This window comes from Amblyomma americanum, chromosome 1 (genome assembly GCF_052857255.1).
Source record: "Amblyomma americanum isolate KBUSLIRL-KWMA chromosome 1, ASM5285725v1, whole genome shotgun sequence".
Classification (NCBI taxonomy): domain Eukaryota; kingdom Metazoa; phylum Arthropoda; class Arachnida; order Ixodida; family Ixodidae; genus Amblyomma; species Amblyomma americanum.
In genome coordinates this window covers 533,759,280-533,774,812 of record NC_135497.1, presented here as the reverse complement: position 1 = coordinate 533,774,812, position 15,533 = coordinate 533,759,280, and the positions used below count along the sequence as shown (strand labels likewise).

Sequence of the window (15,533 nt, the reverse complement as noted above, 5' to 3'; positions counted from 1 at the left end):
TTCCAAATTCTAACAAAAATGAAAAAGCAATTCTAGCCAAGGCTCATGTGCAGTGCATGCATTCTTCCAAAGAATAATGCTCCATTCAAATGTACTTAAATCTACAATAAAGCTTGAGGGAACTCTTAAGCTCCGCCTTAAAGGTAAGACGCGATAGCATTAATGAGTTTCTTTAGCGGCCTGGGGTCCTCTTTGCATATTGCTTCGCAGTATAGTCACTCTATATTTTGTGTTCATATATCGTGGGAGTCCTCAAACCACTTCTGGCACATAGGTGCAGCAGTTAAGCGATGCACCACTGCCCTGGAAGGTGGCCGTTTCAAACACAGCTGCCGCTGCAGCTTGTCGGACGCCGAGCAACCTCTGGCGGCCAGTCATTAATTTAAGTGCCACCTGCCATGGTGGGCAGTTTGTGATGACATCACAAGGTCACGTGACCTAGGTGGCACGTGGGCCACCTGTTTTTCGGTTACAGCACCGACGACGCTGGATATTCTGCACAGTGGGAGACTTAACGCTATCACAGTAATGCCTGGTTTTCCTGCTCAGTGTTGTGTTGTCACGGCTGTTGCACAAGCCAGCGAGAAGAGGACAGGTTCCTTCCCCCGCACACCTGCACTTTGCTCCTCATTGCACTTGAGAACAGGTTCAGTTCAGTTTGATGAGAATTGACCACCCAGAACTACAGAAAGAACTGTTTAATAGTGCAGGCATTGCATTTTCTTTCTTGCACTTCAGTAAAAAATAAGTGCTACATGATGTATCAGGCTTTCTTTGACTCATAATTCTGCACCTGCTGCACTTAGCCAAACCATTGTAATTCTATATAGATGCAGCCCTAATTCAGCTGCCGCGGTGGCTCGGTGCTCATGGTGCTCGGCTCCTGACCCGAAGGACGCGGGTTCGATCTCGACGGCTGCGGTCATATTTCGATGGAGGTAAAATTCTAGATGCCCGTGCACTGTGCGATGTCAGTGCATGTTAGAAAACCCCAGGTGGTTGAAATTTCCAGAGTCCTTCACTACAGCGTCCCTCATAGCCTGAGCCACTTCTGGACGTTAAAGGGATAGTGGGGAGAACGCTATCAATTTTTTTTTGTTAGCAAAATTTGATAGTTCGGCATTTCATGGCTTTGTTGCCACTTGTCCAGGAGCGAAAGGTGCGTTTATTTAAATTAAATTTGGATTCGAAGTTGAAAAAGTTTTTCCCGCCCTCGCATTCAAACTCGGCGTACTCTTATGACGTCACAGCGACTCTTATGACGTCACAGGACGGAGTGACGGGAAACGTGACGTAAACACAGACTCCATGATTTCTGGCGGCTAGTGGTGCGGCCTAGCAGCAGCCAAAACAAAAGCTATCGCCGCCACACGTTGAAGGCATCTATCGGCGGTCGCTACCGTCGCTTCGTTTACGTTTGCACCAGCGTCTTGCCAGCGTGGATCCCGTTTCCGAATCTGCCAGCGAAGTTCTTGCAAAACCTCCGGCCTGCATTTCAGCGACCTCAGCCCCACAGAGCGTGAGATGCTTTTGAGGGAGCACGGTTAGGTTAGGCGCCGGCGGGTCGTTTCCCCTTTCCGAAGCGAGCAGCCGTTGCTAATTAAATATCTTAACCCCAGTGCGAGGGGCGAGAACACGGTCGGCACGTCGCGCCCATCGGAGGCTGGCTGAGGCTTTTGGGCCAATGGATTGTGATTCCTTGAAAGGCGCTGTTGCACGGTGCAGCAGGCGGCGTCAAGGAGTTTTCTCACGGTTGCAATGGCCAAGTTGCTTACTTTTTTTTGCCATAAAAAACGGACGGGTGCTCAAGGGCGCTCACGTTTACAGTTGGCGGCTTGAAAGTAAAACCGATGCACGGCGCTTCAACGGGTTCCGCACGTTTCCGGAGGTACGGGGTCCACTGGATCGTGTTCTCTCGCCCACATGCATGTACCTTCAGATGTGCACTGTGAATGGATTAAACTAACCGAGCGCTTGAAGAGAACAGCTCCGCCCAACTGCCGAAGCTATTGAATAGAGCCGTAAACAAACGAGTTGGAGGAGAGCAGGGTCACGGTCTCTGCAGGTTCCAAATCTCTTTTAAAGCGACAGTTTTACTTGCCGCGAACTTTCGATTTCGCCATGGCGGTGCTCTGAGGAGGCACATGAGGTCACAATGCGCGCCTCGCTGCGGAGCCGAACCGGTCTGGCCGGGCCGGCGGCGGCTGGCATACTCAGTGAGAAATAGAGACGTGCTCCAAGTCTCCGCCAGTGTGGTCAGAGTGCGCCGAAGCCACCGAACGCATCGGCGGTCAAGCGCAGTTGGAGTATAGAGGGTCTCGCTTTGGCCGACGTGACGTCGCCGTGCAGCGCGCGCGTGCGCTTTATTCCGGAGTATAAACGTGCCTTAACAGAACTTGCACTAAACCGCTAACCAACATATTCAGTGGCAGCATCTATGGGAGCCATTGAAACCCTCCACACACTCACAAAATAAAAAAAATAAACTGCACCAAGGCTTGGAACTGAACCAGGTCCTTCGGCGTTTGAGGCGAAGACGCTACCACTCTGCCACGATGGCTCAAGCATTCAGCGTGAATAAAGGCGCACTCTTCCGATGCAGAAGTCTCCTCGCTTTCGCTACGTATATCCTGGCCTAACAGAGCTAGGCCATCAGCAATTTTTTTTCTTAACTGCCTTGTATCTTGTCTCCCTTCCCTAATAAACGATTTCCTTTAAGTAGTTCAAAGTTGACTGGCACAGCCGGGAACGTTTCGCCGGGTAAACTTACGAAGACACACGTGTTCTTTGTACTGCTAACTGCCTTGCATGATCACCGACCATCGTGCCATTATAGTTTTTCATCGACCGTGGCGATCATCTGACCAGCGTTAACAGGCTCCTTCAAAGGTTCACAAGCACTTGAAGCGGCACTTGCAGTTCCTCTGCTGTTTGGCACTTGTAAGTCGAGGTGCGTCAAAAACAAAACCACGGGGCACGCAAAGCTCATAGACGCCAATCGCTATAACAAACCGAAACTCTCCTGGCCGCCTGTGGCGCCACCAAGCATCGGTTTTCTTTGCTTCCAACGTTCAGGTTCTCTTTTGTCTCTCTTCCTTGTGTGATAAAAGTCTACTATCGGTTTCAAAACAAAACTTACTTCAATATTGAAGCGCGCAACCTTCCTTTGTCAGCTTCAGAGATTCGTGCATTCTAACGATGGTATTCTAACTCGTATTCTAACGATACAAGACAACTTCAATTTCTACTCAGTGTTGCTTTAAACCCCCATAAACCGCAGGCCTAGTTCAAACAGTATGAGTGGCATTTTGTGGTCAGGAGCTTTTATTCTAACGATACAAGCCAACTTCAATTTCTCCTCAGTGTCCCTTTAAACCCCCATAAACTGCAGCCCTAGTTAAAAAATATTTACAGAACATTACCTCAATTTCCGTGAAGCTTTGGAGACAATTAAGTGGTGGTAGGTTATTCAAACAGTGCCAAGAGTTAATTGCTCAAACTTGTATAATTTTTGTCTTCGTCTTCTGCTTGGCTATACAATTTTGTCTAAATTCACATATAAAAAATTGGAGGATGCTTAAGCTTCGCCTTTAAGAGTGGACCGCGACAGCGTGTTGCAGCACTGCCAGGGAGTCCACGGAACGCCATCGCCCGTTAGGCACGACGCCTTGCCCGTGAGACGAATCGCTCTGCTACGTACGGTGAAACGGACGCGCCTAGTGGCAAACCACGTAGAAGCACTGCCAGATGCCTTGCCGAAATGCGCGGGACTCAAGTTGCAGTCGTAGTTCGTCGATGCCACGAACGCCAGCATAGCTTCTGCTCCGAACGAACGGGCAGCAAGCCACAAGCTTGTGCGCTGCGTTGTTCATCGCTCACCGCGTGATTCCTGCGTGCCAGCAAGACCCCGCTGTGCCCGAACGAGACGAGCAGGAGGCGCTGCCGTCGCGCGCAACCTGTTGGGGCAGTGTCGTAGATTGCGAGGAGGAGGATTTTTCGCTCACGGCCGACGCCGATGACACCGGCTTTTCTGTGACACGAGCTCCTTAACGCTGTCGCATTAAAGGGACTATGCAATAAATTAATTGAGGTTATATAAAGCAGATGAGAGATTGGCATTCAATCACTCGTCACCCGAGTGCAAGGATTTTTGAGCTACCATCAATAACAACCACAGTGGTGAAACTGCTGCGCTGATTGCGCCAAACTGCGCCAAATCAGAAATCCTGCTATATGCTGCTACAAAATCGATTTCTTGCCTACTTTTGCGCCATGCCTGCACCAAAACAGCACTGAATAACTCTGCCGAGAGCAAATCCGAAATTCATTGTCGTAAACTGCGCCATTTTCTTTCCCCGAAAACCAATTATTATCATTATTATTATTAAATCCAACATCTGCCTGCAACACTGTTTAAGACCCGTGCTGATTGCAAGAAAAAGGTGGGAAGAAAGTGTCCATCTTCATCCCTGCTGGTCATCGCTGACGGAGGTCATGACAGCTCACGAGGTCTCTGCCCTGATGGATGAGTGTAGTCTTTGTGTCTCACAAGTTATTAGCCAGACAATCTGAACGACTTGATGACTTCTGGCAAAAATTTTTCAAACTCAAGCAAGAGGTTGGGGGCTCGAAAATATCCTTTATTGGCGGCACTCGTAAAAGCACTTCGTTGCCTCTCGCACAGCAATGCTCATTTGGAGAGGGAATTCAGTGAAAATCGGGGAGTGCAGAGAGATCGATCGTCCTTTTCAATACAAAGTGTAATTGGGCTTAGGTCTGTAATGACATATTCCTAGCATTTCGGCCGAAATCCAGCTGCCATTCCTATGACACAACGATTAATCAGAGCGGTGAAAGCTCGCGGCAGTGACAGCTGCAGTGGTTAAAGGCAGATGCAGCAGAAGTGACACGTGCAAAACAAGCAAAAGAAGGCTGATGTACGGTACAAGGACGCCCAGAAAAGAGGTCAGAACGAAGACCAAGCTGGCCAGGAATATGATCACCAATGCTGAGCTGCTTTTCGCAAAAGGCGTCAAGTCAAAATTTTGCAGATGTTGCAAGCCCTTCTGAAGAATGGACAGGAAAAGCTCGTAGCGGTGCTGTTTGAGCTGGAGTCATCAAGGAAAGAGAAGAAATAGTACCTTAAATTTGCAGTTTTAAGATTGGTATTATTTTTTATAGCTTTGTTGCATATCTCGTTATGGCTTCCCTCTGAATAAAAACGGCTTTGTTTTGTTTGTTTGTTTGCTTATTTTTGGGGCTTTTTAAGGAAAGGACGGCACTTTAGACTGAATTTGGGCTTGTATGTGAGGCAGCACTGCATATGTGACGTCACTGCATTACGCTATGACAAATCCATGGGCATCTGCATTCCTTTCCCACTTCGAACTCCATGTTACGCCGACGTCAGTATCGTGTAACCAAGCAATAGGGCCTTAACAGCTGTTGCTGTAAAAAAAGAACCCTGTCAGGCTTCTATTCCTCCTGGGCCAATTAAAAGGAGTTGTGGTACCACTGCACGTCCCTTTGAGGATGGCCCACGTGCTTGCCAGCTGTTACCGGACAGTTTTACATTGAGCCACAGCCGCAACGCTGGCTGGCCCGCAAGACGCGGGTTCGATCGCAGCCACGGCGGTCGAATTTCGATGGAGGCGAAATTCAAGAGGCTCGTGTGCTATGCGATGTCAGTGCACATTAAAGAACCCCAGGTGGTCGAAATTTCCGGAGCCCTTCACTACGGCGTCTCTCATAGCCTGAGTCACTTTGGGACATTAAACCCCCATAAACCATAAACCTTTTACATTCAGCCAACCATCAGCATCCATCACTTTTGTCGGTCGAGGGTGACCAACATAGAGTACGAAATCTGCGTGATGCTCACCTTGCATGGTTATTACTGTAAAACCTATCGGTCAGCACATCTCCCTGGAGAACTTCTACCAGGCAGCTTGGGCAATGGATCTCTGAGGCATTTTCCATATTTATGCCAGTGTCTTGCCATTCTCATGGCTGGCAATGCATCAGGGTTGCTTCCATTGCAGCATACCATGAAAAGCTACCGTTGGACAGTTTTCTTGCCCAAAAAGAGAGCATGCTTAGGAGTGTATTGTCAAAAAAAAAAAGTTAGTGGGCTTTTGCATGAGAAGAGTGTGTGCTTGTATACTATGCTCATTGTAAAAATAATGGAAATGCGTTAAGGGACTGTGCGTGATTGCGTGCAGTTCGCCAAGCATAATGAATGTTGTGCATGCTGTGCTTTGACTTCCACCTTAACTTCCAACCTGTGTTCTATAATTGATATGGTTATATGTATGATAGTGTGATTAGTAAAAAAATGAAGTGGTAACCCTGCGTTCCTGAGGAACCCAATTTGAATACACAACCTGTACTGAACATGCCCATATGTGCTTATGTTCCTGGCATAATCACATAGTTCTTGGGAGTAAACAACCTTTTGATGGCGAAGGGAAGAATTGCAGATGGCCCAGGGGTTTGCACCTGTATTATATTCATTTAGTTGTGGCAAATTTGGCACAGGCTCAGCGGGGTAATGTTGCACCAGCTGTGTCATTTGATTGCCACGCAGGTGGGCCACACATGGTGTGATGCAGGCAGAGAAAAGATTGAGGGCACTTAAGTCTGCTTGCGTGCAGACATGCGAAAGCATGGAACTTTCTACAACGCGTTTTTTTCCACGACTCTTGTGTACCCATTGTATTTTTTGTTTTGTTTGCTTTTATGTTTTCATTTTTATATATTTTGCATTCATTATGTTTTGTTTTCTTTTCCCTTTCTTCGAGACATTTACAGGAATCTTTTGAGGAACAACTGGTGACATACACATTATGCCTATTGGAGTTTTTGTGTAGCATGGAAAACATTCCACTTAATCAACATTTCTAGTTACTATGGGGACTTGAGTGGACGAATGTTTAGTGTAGCAGTAGTAATGAGTAACGATAAAATAATAGAATGTGTGCCACCAGAAAACTCATTCATTGCACATTACACTGGAAGACAAACTTATGATGGGAAAGGTATAAAAAAGCAGCAGGATGGTCAGTGAACCATATAGCACCTCTTTTAATGGGAAAGGGGGTACATGCTTTCTTTAGTAAAGTATTAAGGGTTAGCCCTGTAAGTGCCAAGAGTTTTATGCTTTGTGTGATGGAATTGACTTGAAGACTGAAAACGTAGGAAGGGAGCAAGTTAACTGCCAAGCTGCCTGTCTTGGATTGAAAAAAGATAGGAGTGGGAACTCCATTGGCGACGCCCTGAGCAAGCAGTTAAATCAAAGCTGGATCATGTCATGGAAACAGCATTGGAACAGCAGACATTAACAGTGCCTAACACCACTTCGTACAACACAACCACTCTGCATTATTCGCGGTGAAAATTCTTGCCGAATAAGCAACAAGAAGTGCTTTAGTACTCTCGATGCTTAAAAAATTTATCTAAATTCCTGTTGGTAAATGCAGAGGAGTTTTGTTAATTTGAAACAACCCACCAGGTGCTGATCAACCTGAAGAAGATACCTGCCATGCTGATGGGCGAGGTGATGAACGACTATCACGCGAAGACCGGTAGTGCTGCAGCAGCTGCCCTACTACACTGGCTGCGTTCATGGTTCCTCGCTCTCTGGCGGCCTCATCCTCAAGCTGGTCATCCGGGACCACTGCCTGGCATGACGTGTGGTTGGATGGCTCTCGCAGCGCTGTACTCATGGCACCCTCTTCTGCTATGCTGCAGTCCGAGCCTACTGCTCCACTGTGACTGCCATCTGCAGCATCCTCAAGATCTGGGTATGTCAGTGTGAAATGAGAGGACTGCAGACACCAAATTCTTAGTACCAGGTTTTCTTTTCGTTGTAATAATGTGAAAGACTTTACTTTGAAACACGGATCACCATGTGGTTCAGTAGAACCTTGTCATAAGTTTTTTTTTTAAATGCGACGCGAAGACTTATTCTCCGGAAAAATGTGTGATCCAAAACTAGTATTTTGGTTTTGAAAATGACTTCAAGTACAAGGGAAGGCAACAGTCACTGAAACCCCAAATGTTTGGGCAGTTGTTTGAACCGGAAACATACAAACGAGGTTCTTCCACACTATTTGCATATAACTAGTAAATAATTTAAAATTTAACCTCTCTTATGCTGTTTCACGTTCGGTTTCTGCAGTTGAACGATGGCTGCAAGTTCAAAGTTCAGTATAGGTCACTAGAGGCATAAAACGCTGATATAATTGTTGCTCCTATGATTTTGAGGAAGCAAAGCTCATAACTGGCTCCCTGGAACAGGGGACGCCTCAGTCACACTTTCAGGTACGTCGCGGTTGTGAGAGAGAGATGTGGACTGCACACTTTAGCGCTTACAACATTGTGGCAGGCACACCGCTCTGCAGCAACAGGCTGCAGCATTCATTGGGTGACCAACCTCTTGCGATCAACCATTAATTTAACCGCCACCTGCTAGGTTGGCACAGTGGGTGCTCAGCCTATCCAGTGTGCAGAACGCGAATGTTAACACGCCAAGCCACGTCTACTTGCCAGATTCACCACAGCTTTCGCTCTCTAACCAGGTTTAGCAGTAGTTGAACCGCAGCTATTTTTTATTTTTTTTCATTCAATGGAAAAGCATTGTATGCCTCATGCGAACGAAAAGCCGTCACTGGAAGATCCACGCAAACTGTGACCGCACAGGAAGTGGTATCCCACACAAGACCCCAGAAGAAAGTGTAAAGAGATGTCACAGGAATTATTGAAAGAAACATGGCCTAAAGAAAAAAAATGAGATTAACGATTGGTTTTTGGGAAAAGGAGAAAGGAAAGAGGTGCCGTAGTGGAGGGCTCCAATAATTTCGACCACCCCGGGATCTTTAACAGCTCAGGGGCACCTTTGTTTTTCGGCTCCACCAAAACGCTGCCGCCGCTGTCAAGTTCGAACCCAGGTACTCCAGACCAGTAGCCAAGCGCCCTATCCACTGAGCCACCGCTTATCCGCCGAAGCGAGGATGGTGGTTTCAGCAACACATACCCCAGTTGAAGTTGAAATCCCAGCGACGGCATCACATGGTTGACCTCAACGTGGTGGCAGCATTCCAGACTGCATTCGCACCAAAATTTCAAGCCGTTCGTCATGTACCGTTCCTGGTGGTGTCCTAGCATTTCTCTGCCTATAGCTTATATGTTTTAGTCAAGTTGAAGGCTAGCTTGCAACTGAGGTTCGAACCGATGACATATGCACCTTGAGTTGCATGCTTTCTGAGACCTTAGTTGTCCACGGAGACATGGAGATGTGAGAGTTGCCCCATTTCCTTACCTCAAAAACGAATTTTCCGCCGTGGTAGCTGAGTGGTTATGGCGCTCGGCTGCTGGCTCGAAAGACGCGGGTTCGATCCCGGCCGCGGTGGTCGAATTTTGATGGAGGCGAAATTCTAGAGGCCCGTGTACTGTGCGATGTCAGTGCACGTTAAAGAATCCCACCAGGTGGTCGAAATTTCCAGAGCCCTTCACTGCGGCGTCTCTCAGCCTTAGTCGCTTTGGAACGTTAAACTCCCACAAACCAAGCCAATCAAAAACGAATTTTTGTACTAAATTGTGATGCCACTCATAGTGTGTCGTAAGTAAAGATTGGATCTAACGAAGTGTCATAGTATGTTGTAAATGGAAATTTTTGAAGTGGTGTAATAGTCAAACTCAGCAGCAGTAACAAACACAGTGCTTTCGCATTTCTCCTCTGAAGCAGGCTTCAGTGCCTTCCTAATTTTTATATTGCACTTTAGCAGGCAATTTTGCCATAGCACACACTAAGACGACCGCACTGAGTGTGTTTCTTTTCACTCATCGACGTGAGTTTTATGCACAATATAGCAAAACGGCCTTAGTTCGTAGACAAAGGAGGGCAACATTAGGCAGTTGTTTTGAATTTTTAGTTTGCCTATGCGCACATCAAAAGCGCAAGTTGTCACAGTTTTCGCTGCCCAGAATTCAGTTTTACAAGGTGCTTCTCGTGGATATCAACGTTCTAGCGCTAATTGAGCCTTTAATAATGTGCACGCAGGGCTTAAAGTCTGGCACCATCGGAGGTGGGGGTCTCAAGTGATTCAAGCACAGGTGGAGAGGGTAATAGAGGGAGAGAGAGAAAGCAGCTGGTAGCTTGTTTTACATATAGTTTTAGGCGCCACGGTGGCTGAGTGGTTATGCCGCTCGGCTGCCGGCCCAAAAGATGTGGGTTCGATCCTGGCTGCGACGGTCGAATTTCGATGGAGGAGATATTCTAGAGGCCCGTGTGCTGTGCGATGTCAGTGCACGTAAAAGAACCCCAGGTGGTCGAAATTTCCGGAGCCCTTCACTACGGCATCCCTCATAGCCTGAGTCGCTTTGGGACGTTAAATCCCCATAAACCATAAACATATAGTTTTATACAAAGGGGAGAAATGAATTTAAGGGTGTTTTTTTTTGCTCAGTTTATAACATAGTATACTTAAAGGGACCCAGAAAGGGGCTGTAAATAAAGTTGCGATATGTCTGGATATTAAAAGGTGCCGCTTCATAATTATCCTCCAGTAAGAATTATTTTAATGCGTTTTGTGGAAGCCGAGTTATATGCAGATAAAGTTTGAACTCTCGCGTCGTCGCACCTTTCCCTTTCCTCTCGCACGCCAAAACAGCGGCGCTCCTCCGCCAGCCCCACGCACCTGGCCGCTCCACTACCTCCGCCAGCTGCAGCGCGCGCTGAGCAGCCGCGGTAGCGCGTGACGTCAAAGAATTGGGCACTTTGAACCAATGGTAACCCCTGGCTTCTGACGTCACTCCCATGGTGTTACGTCGTTTGCCAGGTTTTCGCACGAAAGCCCGGCATCGTACATCTCCACAAGGTGCGAAAGCAGGAATTTTTAAAAATGTATTGTAAACTTCCTGCTCGCTTTTAGGTGTCGTTCGTGGCACTGACGCTCGGTGGCCTGTACTCTACATAGTGCAAGCATTTTATAGCCAAGCTCAAACAACCCTTTCTGTGGCCCTTTAAACAAGCGGTCCCCACACTCTGCCAGTGTGCTCGATGGTATCTTGAATAAAACGTCTTACAGTGAAAGCAGTTGTGGTACCACTGCACGTCTCTCGGAGGATGGCCCATGTGCTTGTCAGTTGTTACTGGACAGTGTTTACATTGAGCCGACTGTCAACATCTATTACAATTGTCAATCGACGGTGACCTACGTGGAGTCCAAAATATGCGTAAAATGCTCCCCTTGCAGTGATATGCACCGCATAATGTGCCCTCCTTGTACGGCTGTAATATCTATTGGTCACTACATCTCCCTGGAGAACTTCTACCACGCAGCTTGGTCAATGGAACTGTGAGCCCTTTTCCATATTTATGCCAATGTCTTGCCATCCCTCACGACTGTCAATGCATCAGGGTTGCTTCCATTGCAGCATGCTATGAAAAGCTACCGTTGGACAGCTTTCTCGCCCAAAAAGAGAGAATGCTTGGGAGTGCATTTTCAAAAAAAAAAAAAGTCAACGGGCTGTTTGCATGCGAAGCGTGTGTGCTTGTAAATCATGCTCATTGTAAAAATAATGGAAATGCGTTAAGGGACTGTGCGTGACTGCATGCAGTTCATCAAGCATAATGAATGTTGTGCATGCTGTGCTTTGGCTTCCACCCTAGCTTCCAACTTGTGTTCTATAATTGATATGGTTATATGTATGATGGTGTGATTAGTAAAAAAATAAAGTGGTAACCCAGTGTTCCCGAGGAACCCAATTTGAATACCCGACCTGTACTGAACATGCCCATATGTGCTTATGTTCCTGTCCTAATTGCATAGTTCTTGGGAGTAAATAACCTCATGATGGTGAAGGGAAGAATTGCAGATAGCCCAGGGGTTTGCAGCTTTATTGATATATTTAGTTTTTTCAAATTTGGCACAGGCTCAGCTGGGTGATGTTGCACAGGCTCTGAGGGTTCATGTTGCACCAGCTCTATTATTTAATTGCCGTGCAGGTGGGCCACGCATGGTGTGAAGCAGGTAGAGAAAAAATTGAGGGCACTTAAGTCTGCTTACAGCAGGAATGCGAAAGCATGCAACTTTCAAGAATGCGGGTTTTTTTTCCATGACTCCTGTACCCATTTTATTTTTTCTGTTTTGTTTACTTATCAGTTTCTATTTTTATATATTTTTGCATTCATTATGTTTTTTGTTTTCGTTTTCTTTTCCCTTTTTTTCTCTGCGTTGCTGATTGTACCTGGCTCTATTCCTTGCTTCCCTTTGTTCTCTTGTATTTTTTCACCTCATCCTTTTTTTTTTCTTCAGCGACCCAAGCGATGACCATCAGATGTGTGAGCAATTTATTCCTGCCCCCAGTCCTTGCTTTCCATTTCGTTTTAAATACTTCTGATTTTTTTTATTTCTTAATTTTTTTTAAGTCTGCTTACCCGCAGGAATGCCAAACCATGGAACTTTCTAGAACGCGGGTTGTTTTCCACGACTCCTGTGCGGAATTTTTTGTTTTTATTTTGTTTATTTTTTGCATTCCTTACCATTTTCATTTTTTGTTTTTTTTTTCATTAAGTTTAATGCTTTTTGTTTAGTATTGATGGCATCATTTTATTGGCAGGTGAGGTGAACACGTCCCTGCTGATGGGCACTTCTGGCCGACCATGAGCCATTAAAGGCTTTCGGCTTAAAAAATGGAGCCTTGTGGAAGGGGGCTTTTCCAGTGGTTGATGCCCAACCCCATTGAGGCCTATCCACTGGCCACCCGCCCTGTCAACAGAGGCATCGCCCTGCTCTCTGTCTCGCTTGGCACGCTGCTGGGACTGGGGGCATTTGTCGAGCACCAGATTGTTTTGAGGTGGTTGGTGAAAGACCACCTCGATGCAACCTTCCAGCACGTGCAGCGGTCGCTGCATGTCGACCTCCACCTCAACCTCGGCAATGCCTGCCCACAGCGAGTGGCAGAGTACCGGTTGGTGGTGCCATACATCAACACCCTCAAGGTACGTGGATACTTTAATGTGTGTCTGTTCTTTTCTTTTATTACATTTGCACCGGAGAAAACATGCATGAGCATAGGTTGTGTTCTTAGCTGTGGGGATAGTAGCACATTCAGCACAGAATGCAGTACATTATTGCATGAGACAGAATGCACAAAATATCTGAAGAACAAGCAAGTCCAAGTCTAAGTATACATTCAAATACTAAACTTGTCTCCTATGCGTGCTTTCATCAGGTGTAGCTGTTATCTAATTTCAAACAAGGACAACGATCAAAATTGAAATCACCTCCCACGTAGGCATAATTACATATCCTTCTGTGAACATGTTTTCAGATTTCCTTTTGTTTATTAGTAGCAAATAACTGGTTCTGTCCTATCCACAGTCTCTCGGATCTGCTGGTGTTGCATTATATCTGCTACATTATAAAGAACCCAACTAGGAGTTTGCAAATCTAGATGCCGCTTTTAATGCACATTGGACGTCATTTACTGTATTTACAATATTGTAAATTTACCCTTTTTTTGTAGTTTGAAAATCCGAAGGGGGATTGGGGGTTCTACTTAAAATCAAAACCAAAGTATGGCATCATAAATAAATGCGACATAAGTGATTTATCATGGATGCTACAGCGTGGTTCCAATTTTACATTTCACCTACGGCTCTGCCCAGTAGCATTCAGCCATTCTGCGCACATGTTAAGAATGATTTTTCTTCTTTTTTTACACTTAACTGCACACTTGGCACTCATGGAAGTGTCGATAGTTGACGGAAGGGCTGCTGTCTCAATTGCGGTGGCACGCCACTCAAAACAACGACGCTTCCGAGGAGTGTTGGTAACTGGTCGGAGAGCCAGCACCGCTAACACGTGGTTTCTTTGGCTCTGTTTGAGACATTTCACGTGACTGGTGCCGATGTTTTACCTGTCTTGAATGTGGTGCTTCGGCGATCATTTGTGCTCTGGGCCCGGTAAGCATTCTAGATGGCGGTCATTCTTTACGTCAAGAAAACAAACAGCTCTATGGTGCCTCTAGTTTTACTTTTCGGAATGGGTGATGCGGGTGTCGGCTGCAATGAAGCAAAATTTTTCAGCAGTTCCTCGCAATGTCGTGGTGTAGCTATTTACGAAGTGTGGGATTTCGCGGGATGGAGACGTGCCGTGTTCGCTTGCGAAGAGGGGGATTTCGATGGGCGACGTCGCTAGAACGACGTGCTGTGGGATCGCAGCAGCGATGACAACGGCAGCAATAGTGAGAACGATGGCGCAACACTACAATTTCGGAATGCTCTTGTGAGCACACCCTTTTTTTTCTGATGCAGTAGGTGTAAGCGGGTTGACTTGAAATTGTGTAAATACGATAGTTAGCAAGTGATTGTTGCTAAAAGATGAATCAGTCACAGAGCCTAGTGTTGCAAGGTAGCTCTTCGTTTCTGTATTTTTTGGCAGAGTAGGTTGTGATTTAAATTAAGATATACACTAAACCTTCACAAACACAGAACCCCAAGAACACAGAAAAATTTCAAGATAAAACAAGTTTTAAAAATAAGCAAGGAAAGTACTGAAATTTCCTTTGTGCTGGTCGTGTATTCTTGCATTTTCAAATTAGGTCTTGTATCTTTACTTCGCAGTACAAATTTTACAACACTAACTGAGCGCTCTACTTGTAACAAAAGCAGTGATATCCTTTTCGTAGCACGAAACTCCAAGGAATAACATTCAGTAGAGATGAACATGTAATCCCATAGATAATGTGGCCAAAACTGCCTTCTGAGTGACAGCTCAAACAATGCTGCTAACCTGAGGTGGTAGAGAGATCGGAGGCTCTTGCTCCTTTCCACATGCCCCATCTTTGGGCCTGCCCGGTAGCCTTGAAAATGGACTCTTGTAATTTTTTGGAAAGCTGGTAGAGGAAGTTCAACTTGGGGTGCACATGGAGGCAGACTAGCACAGACTCGCTTAGTCCATGGTATGGTTTGCTGTGTGTCCTGCAGGTCGTGCATGCCACTGGCTAAGGGCATTTTGTTAAATTTTGAGTTTTCGTGTGCCCTGCTTGGATAAATTCACAGGAACCTTTTGAGGAACAACTGGTGACATACACATTCTGCCTATTGGAGTTTTTTGTGCATCATGGAAAATATTCCACTTAATCAACATTTGTAGTTACTATGGGGACTTGAGTGGATGAATGCTTACTGCAGCAGTAGTTATGAGTAACGATAAAATAATAGATGTGTACCACTAGAAAACTCATTCATTGCACATTACACTGGTAGACAAACTTATGATGGTGTCACCACTTCGCGCACTTTTGCGTGCGCTCCCACACAACCTTGGAGCGTGTGGGGGTAGCGGTCTCGGTCACAGAGGATATGCCCTCGACTCAGCGTGGCAAGCTCAGCCGGAGACCAGCTACCAAGTGACGAGGGTTGGTCGTTTGGTGTCCCGCTTTCGGCGGACGCAAGCCAGAGCCAAAAGTTCACAAAAAAAACAGTGTATACAGCTAAGAGTCAATACAGAGGAATTTACAATCAC

General features: G+C 46.2%; 1 protein-coding gene across 11 annotated transcripts in view; it reads left to right on the top strand.

The window, feature by feature from the left end:
* Window positions 1-15,533, top strand: part of LOC144116282 (uncharacterized) — a 97,603-nt gene that overhangs the window by 68,169 nt on the left and 13,901 nt on the right. For 8 of the 11 annotated variants that reach the window (XR_013311814.1, XM_077651014.1, XM_077651013.1 and 5 more), the window contains 3 exons: window positions 7,511-7,802; window positions 11,256-11,357; window positions 12,622-13,003. The exons of 1 other annotated variant lie outside the window; for it this stretch is intronic. The gene's annotated coding sequence lies outside the window, so the exon portion shown is untranslated. The remainder of the gene's footprint in view (window positions 1-7,510; window positions 7,803-11,255; window positions 11,358-12,621; window positions 13,004-15,533) is intronic. 2 more of the 11 variants (XM_077651016.1, XM_077651015.1) reach the window with 1 other exon arrangement.